Source organism: Lissotriton vulgaris, chromosome 1_1 (assembly GCF_964263255.1).
Source record: "Lissotriton vulgaris chromosome 1_1, aLisVul1.2, whole genome shotgun sequence".
Taxonomy (NCBI): domain Eukaryota; kingdom Metazoa; phylum Chordata; class Amphibia; order Caudata; family Salamandridae; genus Lissotriton; species Lissotriton vulgaris.
Window position 1 is genome coordinate 690,706,267 of NC_141685.1, and position 17,766 is coordinate 690,724,032.

A 17,766-nucleotide genomic window follows, 5' to 3' on the forward strand; every position below is an offset into this window, starting at 1 on the left:
CAGTTTTTCTGTACCTCTCTGCTGCATTTCACAACTTTATCCATGTTACAAAGACGAGGATAGTGCCCGAAAGCATGTTTGACACTGTATTGCACTCTGGCCAAGGGAGTAAACACTCACAGCTGACATTAACGATGATCTGAAGAAATCTAAAACTAACAAGAACGGCAGCGCAAACTTAGCCTTCCATATTTCCAAGGTAAATAAACGGAGTTCCACTGAAATTAGAAATGCCACCATTGGATATTTACAGTGCAAAAAGCTAGATGTGTGATAACTCCTACTTTAAATTAAGTCATCACAAGACGAGCAGTGCTCAAATGTAGCCTTTTAAAAATTATTCTATGATGTAATTTATTAAGACACCATAAACACGATATTTTAACACTTCTGCTGGGTCTGTGGGGGAACAACACACCTGTCCCAAGGCAAATCCAGTACTTGAGACTTAGGGCCCCATTGCGATGGCGGGCGGCCTTTGCCCGCCCGCCATCCTATCGGAAATCGGGACCGCCCGCCCTAAGGGCGGGGGTTCCGCACGCACCATTAGGATGTGCCCGCCACTGTGGCAGGCACATCCTGTATTTTTAGTATTGTGGCGGGCGGAGCTCTGTGCTCCGCCCGCCACAATACTAAAAATGCTTTGCAGCAGTTACATAATCAAAGCGACAGGCACCGCACGGTGCCTACCGCTTTGATTATGTAAATGGTACCCCCCCGTGTGCCACCCCCCTTTTGCCTTCACTCTGGGGTCCCATAGGGGCCCCCCAGAGTGAACACCGCATGCCTTTCCGTGGCAGCATTGCCGCCACGGAAAGGCATTGAAAAATGCCCATTGTAATATTGCGGGCGGTGTCTGACAGACACCGCCTGCATGTTACTAGTTTTCCGCCCCGGCCGCAAGGCGACCAGGGCGGAAAAGTGGCGGGCGGTGTTTTGCTCCGCCGTGGTCCCCCCGCCATTCTAATATGGCGGGGGGGAATACAGGGAAGGATGGCGGGCGGATTTCCCCCGCCAGGCTGGCGGTGGCTACCGCCAGCCTGGCGGGGGGGAATCCGCCCGCCATCCTAATGGAGCCCTTAGCACCGAACTCGGTGGTTTGTTTTTATCAAAGTTTCCCTACTCGAAAACGTAAAGAAACGCCACTCTCAAAGCATATCTTAACACCTACCCTCATTCCTGTGTTCTCTCATCTTTACTGCTAAATTTCTTAGGTGGTTTACTATCATCCAAAACGCATTTGTGAGAGTCATATTCAATTAAATTCAATTCAATTCAATAGAGACCTTATTTCGGTTTTGATTCAAACCATAAAAGTACATATACAACAAAGCAGTTAAAAAATGCAATATAAAAAAATAAAAGGTAAAGTGCAGAAAGTACAAGGTTCAGTTATTCACGTACAATAAATAAGTTCATGAGAGATATAAATCAAAAAGGACCATCACTGATCCAAACAGTTTCTCAGCTTTATACATAGCTTTAAAAATTCAGTAGCTTGAAGAATAATGTCCTTATGCAGAAGTTGTAGGTACATAAGGGCTGGTCTGATCTGATTAACCCTTTCGATGCTGATGACGAGCTCAGCTCGTCATCACCCACGGGTGTCGTGTGCTGATGACGAGCTGAGCTCGTCATGGTGCCACTAAAATGGCAATTTCCAGCACAGGGGGGGGGGGGAAACGCCCAGCAGCCATGTGGTTAAAATTGAGTTTTTTTAAAAGAGCAACCAGATAGCGTTTGCATGGGTATTCATAAAATCTAGATAAAAATATAAAATGCAGCATATCCTGTGGAGACTTTCCGTCGCAGCCACAGGGCGCTGCAAATTTATAAAAAATGTCACTTTTTGGTCTAATCAGCAGATGATGATACAGATTTAACCTAAACCTAGTTAGCAAGAATTTCTCATGTGAGGACAGTGAGTCAGTCAAATATGGCTCCATCGATTCACATGTTTTAAGCATAACAGATTTTCTTACAGTTGATTTTGAAGCTCCACACCTATCCTTAGCATACTCCTGTCCATAAGGAAAGCCCGTTTAATCACCTCCACATCCCCTTTAACAATCCTGCTCGGATGTTCACACAAATCCAAACGTCCGAGCCTGGAGAAACTAGATTTCAGGTATTTTAACCATGGGGTGCCTTATCCTGGGATAAAATGTCTTTCATAATCAAAAGAGTCAGTGGAATGTCCTTATTTAGCCACAGATTTAGCCAACATGTCAGTGGGCGTAAGGAAAAGATGTCACTTAAATATTGTGCCCCCAGCTCTTCATGTACTGCAAAGTTAGAAGTTCCAACTGGGATACACAATAGGCGCTTCATGAAGGAGTTTTCAACAGTCTGTAACTGCTCCCCCCTGACATATCCCCACAGTTCACTGCCATAAACAGCAGTAGCCACTGATTTCGCATTATAACGTTTCATCATGTGGAGTCCCCTCTCAGTTCTAGAGATTAAAACCGCATCATCTGTGTATAGAAGAAAAGGAATACCCTGCCTACCAACTCTAGGACAGTCAGCATGAATATTCTGCAGGTCGCTATCTAGGTCATTGATATAAAAGTTAAAAAGGAAGGGGGCAAGGATACAACCTTGACGCACACCCTTTCTGATATTAAAATTACTAGTTACGCCCAGATCCTGAGAATACCTTACATTGGCACTAGTATTACTGTGTAGATCAGCAAGGAAGTTAACCATCCCATTATCAACACCCTATTCCCTCATGGACTGCCAGAGCTTTCCCCTGTTAACACCGTTGAAAGCAGATGACAAGTCCATCAAGGCAAGTTGAATTGTACCCCTCTTTGCTACAGTATACTTGCTCAGAATTAAGAAGAGATTAAGGCGCTGTGTTATAGTCAAACGTCCACCGCAGAAGCCATACTGAGCGATAGACATGATGTTATTTATCAACGCCCAGTCCGACAATCTCTGCAGTAGTATTCTACCTACTATTTTGACCATAGAATCTATTAATGAAATTGGCCTATAGCAGAGTGGGCTACCCCTTTCCCCCTTCTTAAAGACTGGAACAATTGTGGAGACCCCCATGATTGTGGACAACCAGCTGTTGCAGCGGCATTGAAGACCGCCTCCAGAATGGGTGCCCAGAAGCTAGGATCAGATCTGTACAAGTCTGGGGGGATCCCGTCAGGGACCGGAGCTTTCCCAGTTGTCAATCCGACTACGCCCTCCAAAATCTCAACTCTTTCAAACCTGATAATGCTATCACTATCGCAGAGGGGATAATTGGGGTTTTCCATTGACGTGCAACAATATAATATTTTAAAGTGGTTTACCCACTCATCCTTAGTTATGCAACATTCCAGACCATCCCCTGGATCCTGCGCCAGGAAAGGTTTCTTTACCAGTGCCCAGAATCTAGAGCTGCACTTCAAGGTATCGGGATCAAGAATCTCAGTCCAAGCCTCCTGTCTTAAAAAGTCCTTGCGTGTTGCAATAACAGATTTATATTCTTTCCTACATGCTTGTACAGTCGATTTAACTCTGGGATTGGCTGCCAGAGCCAGCCTTAAGTTGCGCACTGCTTTAGAGCAATCCTGGTTAAACCATCTTGGTCCCCTGACTTCTATGTTTTTTGCAGGGGCCGTCATCAACCGAGATACTTTATGCGACAAATTTTGGAAAGCACCCAATACTCTAGTTGGTTCATTCCCAGGTGTGGTACAACTCAGGATTTAATCTGTACAAGTGTATGTTATATTTTTGTACAGCAGATCAGCATCAATCATAGACCATCTAAGGTGGCGTCTTCCATCAGTTGTGCTGAGCCTACCTGGGACACAGTTCCGCGTTTCCTGAACTACCCACGGACCTTTCAACTGAACGGTAAGATGGTTATGATCACTAAAACCATTATTTTCAATAGAGAGAGTCCACAAAGGACTGCATTGGCAATGTGAATAACACATAGTCAATAAAGGTTCCCCGTCCATGCCCTTTAAAAGTAGGGATATCAAAACACTTGGTAGGGTCGCTCATTTCCATAGCTATTATTAGATTTAGATCATTCAATAAATCATTAAGTAATTCCCCTTCAACTGTGTGTTCTATATGCATGCCCTGGGAACGTACACAATGCACATCCTAAATACATTTCAGCAAGAGATCGCCACGTGGATGGACGTTAAAATCACCCAAAATCAAGAGGTTATGAATACATTCTTTTATAGAGGAGCGAATAAAATCATTTAGTGCCAATACTTGGCTGAGAGTTGAACATAAATTTATACCGTTATAAACATTGACCAGGCCAGCCGAACATTTATCTCCAGTTAATATTAGCCCAATAATACCTGGGTTATCCGTTAGAACTCTACGTATATTACAAGGTAAAGCAACAGAAATAAATGTAACTAATCTCCCCTTTGGCCTACCCCTGTTAGATTGAGACGCGGGAACATAGAATGTCTTGTAGCCTTCAAGGAAGAAGTCACATTCAACTGACCAGGTCTCCTGAAGACAAATGATCTGATATTGCTTAATGAAACTGATCCAGTTACAATCTCCCATCTTTGAACTCAAACCCACAATGTTCCAACAGATTACATTGCTGCCATTCCTTATAAACGCAAGAGTCCCTTCATGACCTTCTTCTACCACATGTTCCTTTTCTTGCCCCACACTCTCCTTGCGTCAATCACACGCCTCCAGGCCAGGGAGCAAGTCATATCTGTTCCGAGTGTCCACATTAAAACCATTCCCACATTGGATACCAGCATTATGTCTATTCAGTGTTTCCACATTAGGGTCATTCCAATGGTGGCCATTAACATTATACAGATATGATGTCTTAAGTGCCGGTGTCAAGGACTGAGTCTGTGGTCTGAATTTCCTAGGGTCAGAGGGGGCTACATTCAAATGGGCATAAAAATAGCCAAGTGGGCGGACACAAACACTGTTCGTATTATATACTAGAGAGGCCGCCCTTAATAGTACTGTTGCCACGTGTTGCGGGTGCCTAAAATTTGCGACAATACAATCCCCACTGGTGGTCTTACTAGACGGCCCAATCCAATTCACCCTACGCGTTGATAGGATTTGATCAGAGTATTTAGTTGGAAAAACCACAATTTTTACTCAACCATGCAACTGTTTTGTTTTTTAAAGAATCGTGAGACTCCCCATGAGACTGGGCAGAAAAGTCATCAATAGGCGGAACATTTGTTAAGACCACCACATAGGGAGAACAATCAGGTGGCAAATCAATATAGCAACTTTTCCTTATATGAATAGATTCAGGCCTACCTTCAGACTCTACTATGGGTTGTCTATTCTGTTCAGTTACTAATGGTTGAGCAGGAGGAGCAGATTCAGTGGCAGATACTTAATGACAGATCTGCTGCACATTATCTGTCCTAGCACTCTGACCCTTATCTACTGCCTTGTGTGGAACAACTGGGGCGGTGGCCAGATATGCTGACACTAGACCACCCAGTCTATCCACTTCTAGCGACACAGTGTCCAACTTAGTGGTCAGGGGTCTCAACATCTCTTCCATTTTAGCCTCTATTTTTGCTACTATAGAGCTCACAAGTAGGGTAAATTGATCCGAATGTATGAGCGTACCCCCCTCTTTATTTCCATCCACAGGACAAGGACCAGGGATAGGGCCATTGCAAACTGTTCGTGGAGGATCAACTCTTTTTTTGCTTTGCTTTCCCCCACGTTTAGATTGCAGTTTTCTACAGGATCTCACAGGTCTGGTTACTGGTAGTGCCTGCTCTGATTCCTCCATAGAAGTGTCAGGCAGGACATCAGATTTCTCCCTGTGTACCTGTACTACTGTGGTTATAGTAGCCCGGTCACTTCTAACAGCACTATTTTCCAATGCAGTGTCCCCCAGTGGAGGCGAAGCCTCATCATGTAACAGAGGTAGACTCACTCGGCCCAAAGAGGCCCTTCTCTCATTGTTGATTTGGTTCACCTTTTTAACCAGATAGTTATCCATGGTTCTCAGACCAGAAGCAGACTTATCTATTTTTGATTTGGACATAACGCAGACTTAACCTTACACAGTGGGAGATGTGTGCGATGGGAAGATAAACAGAAAATCCAAGGCACTTTACACAATTAAATAAATATTATAAACATAACACTGAAGTCTCACGTGAATCAAGCAGATATTACTCAGTTCCGAACAAAATCAGGGTCTGTGGCCCAGCCCAGTCTCCTCAGGCCTCTGAGGGCCACAGAGGGCCCGCATTTTGCCCGGGCTTAGCCCGGCGCTGCCCGCGCGCGTCCCGGGGGGCGTTCCCTGCAGGTATTGTGCCTCCAGGCGCGTCGATGGCGTCACTGCCGCTGCGCTGCGCTGCGTTAGACTCCCGGGGCAGCTGGAAGTTGTAGTGCCCTCGCTGCGTGGAGCTGTTTCCCCCCTCAGCGGAGCTGGCAGTGCGGGCTAGGAGGTAAGTGCAGTGATGTCCGTTTCCCTCACAGCTTGATTACCGCCCCCCCGGAGAGTCATATTCAATCTCAAAACATTTGACTCTGACTACTATTGCCGACTACGAGGGCTCCCACTAAAAAAAAGTAATTTTCGATTTAAATCATTATATGTGATGTACGAATCGACCATGATACATCCCATAATCTCTTTCTGGATAAGTCTATGAACTATGTTCCTCTGAGAAATGTTAGATCTTGCACAAGGTCAATTTTGAAGTCCCCTGTTGCAGGACATTCTGAACACAAAGACCAAAACTATGGAACTCGATACCTTTAAAAAGTTGATCCCTGGCACATACGCGAAGGTTTGGAAAAGTCCTAAAAATGTGTCTCTTCTCGTATTAACCACCTACTGTGAGCCCTCCGCTTCTAAAATAATAAGCGCCCCAAGAGACTCCTTAAAGAGTGTAAGCTGCTTTACACAAAAACCCAGAAATTAAAATAAATACTACTGTAATTAGATCAATCTGGCCTTCACCCCTCCTATTAATAAGCGCCCCAAGAGACTCCTTAAAGAGGCTAAGCTGCTCTACACAAAAACACAGAAATTGAAATAAATACTACTGTAATCAGATTAATCTGGCCTTCACCCCTCCTATTTGTGCTGCACTACGAAGCAAGGCATACACTTGCTTCTGGAAGAAAAGATCATATTTCCTTAATGGTACTTCATCTTCAATGTCTCCCCCAGTGATGTTTTGCTACTTTAATTCTACTTAAATCACCACAAAGTTGGCTAATCATCAAATATACATTCACTGCAAAAGTGGAAGCTATGTTGTTACCTTATTGAACCTCAAGACAACACAGTCTTTGAGCAGTGTTGTCATGATTTCGCACCACAATAAATCGTTTTTATAATTTTGAAACGTTATGTGTGGCAACACCATCTACCTCCCACGGCATACGTTCTTCAACTATCACAATGAACCTTATCGCTGTATTTACAGTTAAATAAACTCTATTATACAGCCAGCTGGTTATTGAAAGGGGATATACTTCTATGACCTAAATCTCTGAGTAACTGTTGGGTTTTGTTCTGATGGAACGGTGTTATGTCATTATCATTGGAATGCTTGTAGGTCACCTCCCATGTCATAAGAAGAGGGGGTGGAATGGCAGTTGGAGAGAGACTAGGAGATTGAGAGCTGTGCCAGTTGTTTCTCCTGGCTCGTTGTATACCTGCACCTAAGAAATAAAGAATGTTCTTCTTTCCTTCTGTCAAGCTTGTTTTCAGTGGTGACGAGTTACTTCAGGATGATCCTTCCATGAGCGCAGTGTATGACCACATTTCTCATTTTGAGCTATGGATTTCATCCTTCCCTTATCCAGAAAATGGTGATTGTGTAGCCGCCAGTATTGTACAGTCCTACGTGCCAGCGCGTTTAGGAGAGAATACCTGTAGCAAAGGTTTTTCTGGCCACCTTTGTTCAGGTACTTTTGCGGCTGTGGATTCCGCTGTAAACTTTTTTAAACATGGCTGCATGTCACTAGTGTCAAAATCACTGACCGTATGTGCTGCCATCATCTTACCCATGGTGTTTGCCCACACCTTAGATGAAAATTGTACCACATGAACATCGTCTTCCACTAACTATAAGAATGAAGTTCCAAAGGGAATCTCTCTTCTCATGATTAAGCACCCTTTTTGCGTAGTGGAAATTTGTGACATTGAAATCAGAGTGATGACTAACCCTGGCAGCATGGAGAAACTTTCTTGTAGACACTATTGGACCACTTGTCCTATCAAGGGGGACTCAAGAGTATGATATCAAAGCTGTGGATTTTTTTAGCATGTGGCCTGAACTCAAATTTGTGAATGCATTCTTAGAGCATATTTTTGCCAGAGAGGAGATTATGGATTACATTCTGACAGACATTTGTAATCAATTTATGTCTGTGCAATTTGAAGAATTTGTAACTCATCTTGGTGTGAAAAATTTCAAAAAATCACTAACTTACCATCGGAATAATGGTCTTTTTGAAAGGTTAACAGGGTTCTAAAAGCAATGTACAACTTGCTTAAACTAATGGTTTGGGCTGTGTGCATGAGTTAAGAGAACTCCTTTGGGATAGAAAGACCACTCATAATGCTGACACAGGGTATTACCTTTAGTCCTGCTAAAAAGAAATGGTTCCTTTATTTAAGTTGTCATATCATGGATGGATGAGTCTTCGATTTCTAAAAGGAAATTACATGATGTAGGTGGTAAAAGATTGCAGGACCAAAACAGGTACATTGGTAAAAGAAAGTGAGTATCAAAGGTATCAGTTGGAGATTATACTGGAATCCGAATTTGAAGGATTTCTCCAAAGGATTATTCCAAGTTTCCTGTAGCTAAATGTATGATTGAGGCGAGAGAGAGTGTGGTTAAACTTCAAACCAATGATTGGCAGAATAAAGGTAACGGGGCATATTCATAAGGAGCTATCGCCGAATGAACTGCACTTTACCGCAGCCAAAGTCGTGATAAATTTATCCCACCATTCATCAGCAGGTGCTAACAGCACCACTTTTCCTGTGATAGCAGTCGCAAAAAACATCGCCACAGAAGACCCCAGGAACTATCGCTAATGAGATGCAGAGTAGGCGTTCCCGTGACAAAAGCCGCACCAACACCACTCCTCAACATTCACAACAACCAGACAGGTTGGCAATAAGAACACAAAACACGCAATAAGGCGTGTTAGCAACAGGAATTTTACACCTGCTCTGACCCGGTGTAAAGTCGAACGACAGCCTGCACCACAATTGGGAGCCCTGCCCAGGGCGTCATCGGAAGGGCAACAGATGCCATGGAGCCACTCATCATGCAGCACAGACGCTCAAAAGGGGCTCAACACCCACCCGGCACCCCCCCCCCCCACCCCCCACCCCCCCCCAGACCACCACAGAGGCAGTGCAGACAAAGACAATGGCCCCCCAGGAAACATACCTGCCTCACTGGACAAACATCTGACAATGTCACTGTCCACTACAGGCTGAAAGGGACAACCATCCTACGCATCCTGGCCATCATCGCCTAACAGGCCTACAGCACCAAAACAGTGGACAACCAACATCCCACCCCACACCAAGTAGCTGGCTGTGCACCACCTGTTGGCCCCTGGCACACCCCAAACAACCCCCTCCAGAGTCAGTGGAGACTCACAGCCAGCATCATCCAAGACCCCCATGCCTGTCCTGGATATCACCGCCACCCTGGCACCCCAGTCCCTGTAAGGCCAACACAATGTGCAGGAACCGAAGGAGACCAAGCAAGGACCATACGCCATAGCCAGATGCACGCACATGTAGGGGGAAATCCACTGCACACATGTCCCACCTGTGCCCCCTGGTGACACAGCACACAATCAGCGCAACAGGAAGCACACTTCACACATCAATGTGCAGGGAACATCCTAACACCGTGAGACCTTCACCAATGTCACCTCCAAATACACAGCCAGTGTGGATCATCCCTTCTCCTTCCGAAAGTTCAACAGCAACCAAGCATAAAGGGAAATGCTTAGCCTCTTGACAACTTCCCAATTAACACCCCACTCACCTCAACTCCACAACCATGCAATCCACAACTCTGGCAATGCACACGTCACAAGTCCACAACCAAGATGCACAACAACATGTCGACCCACCAAACACGATAGAACAACTCACAATGGTAACCTGGACAAGCCGTGCACATGACCAATCTATGGCATGGCACCTCAGCCACACAATAGACGAATGTTGGGAGAGAAGGCAACGAGGCATATGTGAAGGATGCAGTAGAACTATGATTGGGAAAGTACACAATGCCAAGAGTGAAGGTGAAGTGCTGAACAAACCGCAGTATGCAGAATACACCCATATCCATGGCTACATACACCTCTGGTGAATGGAGTGTAGTGGACAGTGGACGCAACCATGTCACCCCAGCCAGTGGGGGTCCTTGTCGAAATGTTGCCTGTTACACCCCACCGTAAGCATGAGCAGAGTGGGGTGGGCCGGCGTATGCCAGGCCAGCGTAGGGGTGTGAATAAAAAGCATGTAGCCCTGGATGTTGTCCTCTTCCGGAAATCCCAACGTCTCTGCCAGGGCTGTGCCTCCCACCCAGCCATGAGGCTGATGCTGTCCTTGTTAGCGGAATTGGCTGAGATCCTGTGCGCCTGCCATACCCCGGCCTGCTGGACCATAAACCCATCAGGGCCGACCCAACGCAGCCAGGTCATACTAATCAGCGTCCGACACCAGCGTGTGTCATGGAGGGCCCACTGTGTGCTAGTTTAAGCTCCAAGCCTCAGGCCCGCGACCCGGCCAGCCTTTCAGAGCACCGCTGTCCCCCAATGCTGGCCCACATTACTCATTTCTCGTTTACATATTCTGCAGGCGACCTCTGTGGCCCAGTGGGTCCCATATGTGAGACTGTGTCCTGGCTCCTGAATGGCAGTGACCCCAAAACCGGGAATGTGGCCTCAGCACCAGACTCCCTTTGATCAGTAAGGCATATTTCCATATGCGCATCTTGCTACACATCCTGCCACAAACTCTGTCCAACGCCATCCGGCGAGACGTGGTGCCAAAAACCCTGTCCAACATCATCCGCCGAGCCATGCTGCCACAAACCCTGTCCAACGCCATCCGGTGAACCGTGGATGAGGGACCAGGACAATGTTTTGGGCCAGTAGGGCTCACATCCAGCACCTAGTTGCGAATCATGAATGACTGAGTCCACACCAGTGGATACATGGAGAGGAGTAAGAGGATGATGAGGCTCAGTCTGGATGAAAGCTGGGTCACAGTCACGGAGGTGACTGAACACATGGTGCCAATGAACCTGAACTACGCAGGCCGGTGGGGCCACCAAACTTTGCCGGCGACACTCGGTGAATAGCCCGTGATGTCCGCTGCCTCTGGCCTACACTGATTTTCCACAGCACTCGGCCTAGGCTGTGCTCGAGTAGGCCACAGATTTGGAACTGAACATTGAGTATGCAAAGGCAGATTACACATCATTGCACACAAAGAGAGGCCTAACAGGATGTCACCTTGCAACTTGGTGGAGAGAAAAGGATCATCGTTATGGAGTTGTTCATACACTACCGACAACTGCCCTGGTGTCACTAGCACTGTGCATCGCTAGTCAAAGACACGTGGCTGTGGGCCACTGGTGACCACTGCGTACGGCCTACACTGTGGTCCCATAGGTCACAGAGCCATGATTCAGCAATGGCGGAGTCCATTTCCATGTACCGGCATCATCGCAGTCTGCATCCTCTCTAGGCCCCGGTGCTACTAAGTCTGTTCTCCAACATTCATGGACACTCTCTGGTCGAACAGTGCTGGCGTCTGAGCCTATGGACTAGGGTGCAGTTTTCACCCCCATGTAGCTGATACGGAACTGATGGTGGCAGTAGGCTGTAGCATTCCACTCCTCCATTTGCTGTTTACTGATAAAATCAAACCTTTCAGCATCTTGCCCTAGAGGACACTTTCCATTGTCCCATGAAACACTCCGAAACATACACCTCGGACAATGATGGTTACCCGCTCAGGTTGCATGGCTCATCTGACTGCACCGCAAGTCACCGTTCCGTTCCGTGCCGGCCGCAGTGCATCCGGGGCCACTAACTCTGTGCTGGTCAAGTCCGGGACCCCTTCTCCGGAGACATAGGCTGGCCCCTGAGGCATGGGCCTTGAGCTCATCAATGCCATGACTCTGCGGCCTTGCGCTGTACGCAGCCTCCGGGCCCAAATGCATCCCACCAGGGCTCACAACCCAAAGCGAGTCCAGACCAGCTCGGACGATGCATCACTGCAGGAGGCACACGCCACCACTGCAAGGACCACCACCAAATGCCATCTACCAGAGTTGAAGCGTTGGTATAGACAAACCTTGTGGTTGCTCAGGCCTTTCGTGGATGCCATCATCGGCCTGTTACCCTGCTCAGCACTCCAGGTGCCAGTGGCTCAGTGCATCGCAGGTCATAGTCCGTAGCTGATTTGTGTTTTGTGCTGTGGTGTGGTTGCGCAGATATGTCCCCTCAAACAGTGTTATGTCCCTGAGACGTTGATTGTGAATATGATGCAGATCCGACACACCCCAGTGCATCTGCATCAGTAATATATCTAAGGGACACAATCTGAGACTTTTTCTTCACATGAGCACTCTCATCTCTAGTGTCCACAGCCAAGTGCCCTGCGACTCACGGACACTTCGTTTGCATGTTGGCTATCCTCTGGACTTTATCCGGATCACCCCATGTTGCTCATCAGTTAACTCTGTATTGCATGTGTTTTCTGTTTGGGTTGCACTAGTGTCCAATGTCCAAATGGTTGCCAACACCAGGCATTCCGTGCGGGTTGGCTTACACTCACCCCACACACATCCAGCACAGGCGTCACTATACATGTGGCCCAGCCTATAAAGGGGCCGGGCGCATGTGCCCGTAGCCAGTTCAATATGATCTCTGCGTGTGTCCCTGTTGTCTTGTAATATGCATATGGGCCCTGGACCCTACAACTTTACATTGTGCGGTGTACCACGGATGCAGGCATGTCACCGGAAGCAGCGGGTTGGGGCTTGTACAAGTAGCTTTGTCGTCACCTACGCCATTTGTGAGGGGAGTGGCCAGGGCCGTCATATGGACAGCCAACATGGGTGTGTGCCTGCTAATTGCATGCCCCTGGGCGTGGTTCTATGCTGTGCATGTGCCTCTGCATGTGTGTCTATTGCAGCGTGGGTCTCCTTAGTGGGGTGTGGGTCAGTCCTGTAAGGTGATAGACCCCTACGTAGGTGTCCTGGTTCTCATTCCATGGGTTCGGCCCCCATCCACACCTGTTGGTCCACCTCCTTTTGGCGTGTTGACACATGCCATTGGGGTGCCATGTGTGGGTGGGTGAAGTGTGGTGAGCCAGCTGTTCCTGCGGGTGCTTCCTACTGTGTGGTCTGTTGGAGACTCAGTGTTCTCCTCTGAGTATCTTGGCTGTCTGGTTCCTGGAGGGGGGTTGCGTGGGATATCCATGGGCTGTTGTAGGGCGTCGGTGTCGATGGTGTGGTGGTCCTCTCCGGCATCATTGATGCATTCGATTATGTGCTCTGCTGCAGGGATTGGTGTGCCCCTCTGCGATGTGAAGTGGAGGTGCATGTTGCCTTTGTGTTGGCATATATGTTGGCATATTGTGCTAGTTTACTTGCAGACTGTACGGCTCTGTACATTGTGACTCTTTGGGGGGTGCTCGATTCCTCTGCTAGTGGGTCAGTTGCTGGTAGTGTTCTGTCACATCTGTGAGGATGGTTTTGTTTTCCTGCGGTCTGCACCCCTCCTTCCTCTCCCTCTTCTCCTTGGCCTTCCCCGACCCCGTTGTTCCTTGCTGTTGGTCTGTGGGGGTTGTGGGGTTTGAGTAGGCGGACTGTATGGCTGTGTACATTGTGACTCTTTGGGGGGTGCTGGATTCCTCTGCTAGTAGGTCAGTTGCTGGTAGTGTTCTGTCACATCTGTGAGTTTGGTTTTGTTTTCCTGCAGTCTGTACCCCGCCTTCCTCTCCCTCTTCTGCTTGGCCTTCCCCGACCCCGTTGTTCCTTGCTGGTGGTCTGTGGGGGTTGTGGGGTTTGAGTAGGCCTCTGCGCTGGGTCAGGGTGCTTCCATGTTGCCACATGCTTTGGCTTGTTTCTGGTGTATTTTTTCTGTGGTTTTTAAGGTGCATTGTTCGGCCGAACGCATGGGATTAGTAGGCATGTGGCTGGTTTTTGCTACTTTTTGGCCCGCGGTGGCCTCATTGCATGATTTTTGCGTTTGGGTTACGGCATTTTTGCGGCACGGTGTTGATTTTCACGCTGAAATTTGCCACGTTGTCTGGTGCTATCGCATACTACCGCCTTTTTGCGAATTCCATGTTGACACAGGATTATTTTCCCGCAATAGGCTGCGATGTTGAAAGTTGCATTACGCTACTCTTGCGGTAGTTATCACACATTCTTGTGAATATACCCAGAAGTGTCCACTATTCCCTTGGAGAAATTGGGTTGTTGGTTGAATTTGGGGCAAACACTGGTCGAGCAGCAACCACAATCGGTGTCAGGATGAGTCACAAGCTAACCGTAAATTAACCTATGTTCAACCCTCTGGTAGATTGGCACAGACCAGTAAGACTTCACTTAGAGGCAATGTGTAAAGTATTTTCGCAATACTGCAAGCAGTAATGAAGTAAAAACACAACACAGGAAAAGGCTCTCACACTGTGCTAGCAATACAGAGTGAGGTTTAATAAATTTGGCAAGACAACAATGACAACAATCCAGTCAGCAGAACCTGAGATATGCACGTTTAAAGATTCAGTGAAAATGTTGCCAAAAAGCACAAAGTATCAACTGTGGATATCTAGTTGTGTTGGACTGGGACAAAGTCACAAGTTCAGGCCAACTGCAATCGTAGGCGGGCCAGCTACAGTGACCCACTTAGTCCCATTGAGCAAAGTTCCTTAAATCCTGGTTTGTGGAGTGCTGCAAGGGTCCAGGTTGAAGACTCGTTGTGCCTCCGTAGCGATGCGTTGGTTCTGAGATACAGTGAGACTGCAAAGCAAAGCCCTGAGTCATATTTGAGGATTCCATTGACCAGGGATTGTGGTACAAAATACGGCATCAAGCATGAGTCACGCAGTTGGAGCGAAGCGTCGGTTCTGAGGAGCTGTGGGACTGCAATTCGGAGTTCCGCATTGTCTTTGCAGCCGCCATCAATGAGGGATGTGTGGGTCTTCACTGAGGATGCATTGTGCAGTGCCAATGCTGATGAGGCGGCTGGCTGCAATGCTGGTCTTTGCAACCGGGAAGATCCATACAGTAGTGATGATGCGATGGTTCTGCTCGGATTCGCGCCACACAGCAGAGAAGATGCGTTAGTTCTGCTGAGTCCAAAAAGACTGGCAGAACAGCTTAAGCCCACTTCCAAGGGCCAGGATTGGGGTGGCACCACTTGGCAGGGTAGACTCACAGATGAATGTTGGGGGTGAGGTTGTTGGAGACTTCTGTTCCTGAGGTTTAAGTCTGAAGGACAGCCAAGTATCCCTTGGAGTTACTCTGGTGGTCCTGGGCTCAACAGATGTAGGTCCAGTCCTTCTCGCCCAGGCATGAAATCAACAGGCTGCAGGTTAGCACAGCAGAGCAGCAGACCTTCAGGGGATCATTCCAGCACAGTGGAAGTCTTTTTAGATGCACAGCAGTCTTTCTTCCTGGCAGAGTATTCACAGGTCAGAAGAAATGTACTGAAGAGTTGGTGTCTGAGGTCCAGTATTTATACCTATGTGTGCCTTCAAAGTGGAGAGAAACTTCTAGATGTTTCCCTTTAAAGTCCTCAAGCATCCTTCCTATTCCTTTCCTGGCTCCAGACTAACTACAGGGGGTATGCAGTCCTCGGTGTGGAGGCAGCGCACTACCATTCAAATATAAGTAAGGCTGTGCCCACTTCTGCCCTCCCATCCTGCCAGCGATGGCCCATCCAGTCACACTTAAGCTCTCTAGTGTGTGTGGCTGTTTAGGTCGAATACACAAAGCCCAGCTGCCAGATACACACAGTTTTGTGACCCACAGATAGCCTGAAGGCACTCAATGGCTAAGGTAGGAAAATCACAATTTTCTAAAGGTGACATTTTCAAAATTGTAATTTAAAATCTGACTGGAATTGTAATTAATAATCCTAATTTGTGGTACAAAGACACCAAACTTGAACTGGTTACATTTTCACATTATTAAAATAATACCTTATTAAATGTAATACGGTAACTCCAATGTTAACCTAAGGGAGAGGTACGTCTTGCAGTAGTGTTAAACAAAAGTAATAGCTTTTCATAACCAGTACATATAAGAGATAAAAGTACATTTCCTACCTTTTGGATGCATTGGACCCTGCCATCTGAGATGTCCAGGCCAACCATAAGGGTGACTTACATGTGTTAAAAAGGAAGGATTGGGCCAGTGCTTCATTTGTAAAAGAATAAGGGGCAGATTTACAAGCCCTTTGCGCCGATGCGTCACTTTTCCTATGTTAAAAATGACGCAAAAGTGGCGCAAGGGGCTTGTAAATAAGCCCCTTAGTGTCGGGGCTCTCGTCTGGAGGCCACTGCAGCTTGCACCACACATTGCACCTTCCAGATGCCAATGACAGTACAAACACAGCTACTACTCATCACATTCTTACAAGTGTGACAAATCATAATATTACCGGCCCCCAAAGCTATAGGAATTGCTTGGGAGGCTGGCGTAAGTCTCTGTTTATGTAAATTGAACTAATAAACGGCTGTTGTTATGCTCATACCTGAATTAACCAGACTGTCATAATCCCCAGTGCTGGCAATTCAGTGCCGGTGCCGAGCACCGGAAACCTTGGCTCAAATGAGGCACTGGTTTGGGCCTGGCAAAAGGTTCTTTTTGCCAGGCAAAAAGAGCTGTCAAAAACTGTACATGCAAGCTGCAATGGCAGGCCTGTGACATGCTTGAAGTGCTACTTAAGTGGATGGTTCAGTCAGTGCTCCAGGCCCACTAGTAGCATTGATTTACAAACAATGGCCACTTCCTAGGAACCTACAAGTAAATTAAATATTTCAGTTGGCTATAAGCCAATTCTACCATATTTCAAGGAGAGAGCACAAGCACCTTAGCACTGGTTAACAGTAGTAAAGTATGCAGGGTCCTAAAGACTCCAAAGTCAGCAAAACAGGAGTGTTGAAGGCAAATGAAGGACATTTTTTTGTAATTCTGAAGTGTGATGGAAATAAAGAATATATTAGGATCAAAACAAATGGAGACAATTTACCTAGTAATGTGCAAATGATAAATATTCGCTGAAACTTGATTTCCACAAACTGTTTCTGTGCTATATCGTATTAGCAATAAAACTGTACCCTTGTGCAAATCTAGTGCGATTTCAGTGGAAGTGTTCTGTCTGTCAATGACAGTGCACTATCATACCATGCTTGAGTGATATATTTGTGAGTGTGCTCCAAAATGCACTACCAGCTACACACTGCACCCTTACCACTCCCTTGTTGAAAATATTTGCTACACTTTTTGTTTGTGTGATGCCTGAATGTAACATTGATGGCAGCACTCCCACTCTGAAAATGGTTCCAGCACCTCTGGCTATGTAGAATATCGAGATGAAATGTGAATGCATCAGGCTGGTGGAGAGGGGTTAAATAAGACTGCACGATTGGCTTCTAAGCATGATCATATATTTTTTATAAAGCGTAATATCGAGTGTTGGCTGTTCCTCCAACCTAAAACACAGTTTTTTCATTTAAGTAAATTGTGGCCA

At 46.8% G+C, this 17,766-nt stretch overlaps 1 protein-coding gene and 1 pseudogene across 1 annotated transcript in view; one reads left to right on the top strand and one right to left on the bottom strand.

Annotated features, from left to right (window-relative positions):
- The window catches only part of DPYD (dihydropyrimidine dehydrogenase), a 3,292,815-nt gene that overhangs the window by 2,314,973 nt on the left and 960,076 nt on the right, over positions 1 to 17,766 (top strand). The window lies entirely within an intron of this gene.
- LOC147747661 (uncharacterized) lies at positions 4,669 to 6,028 on the bottom strand (annotated as a pseudogene).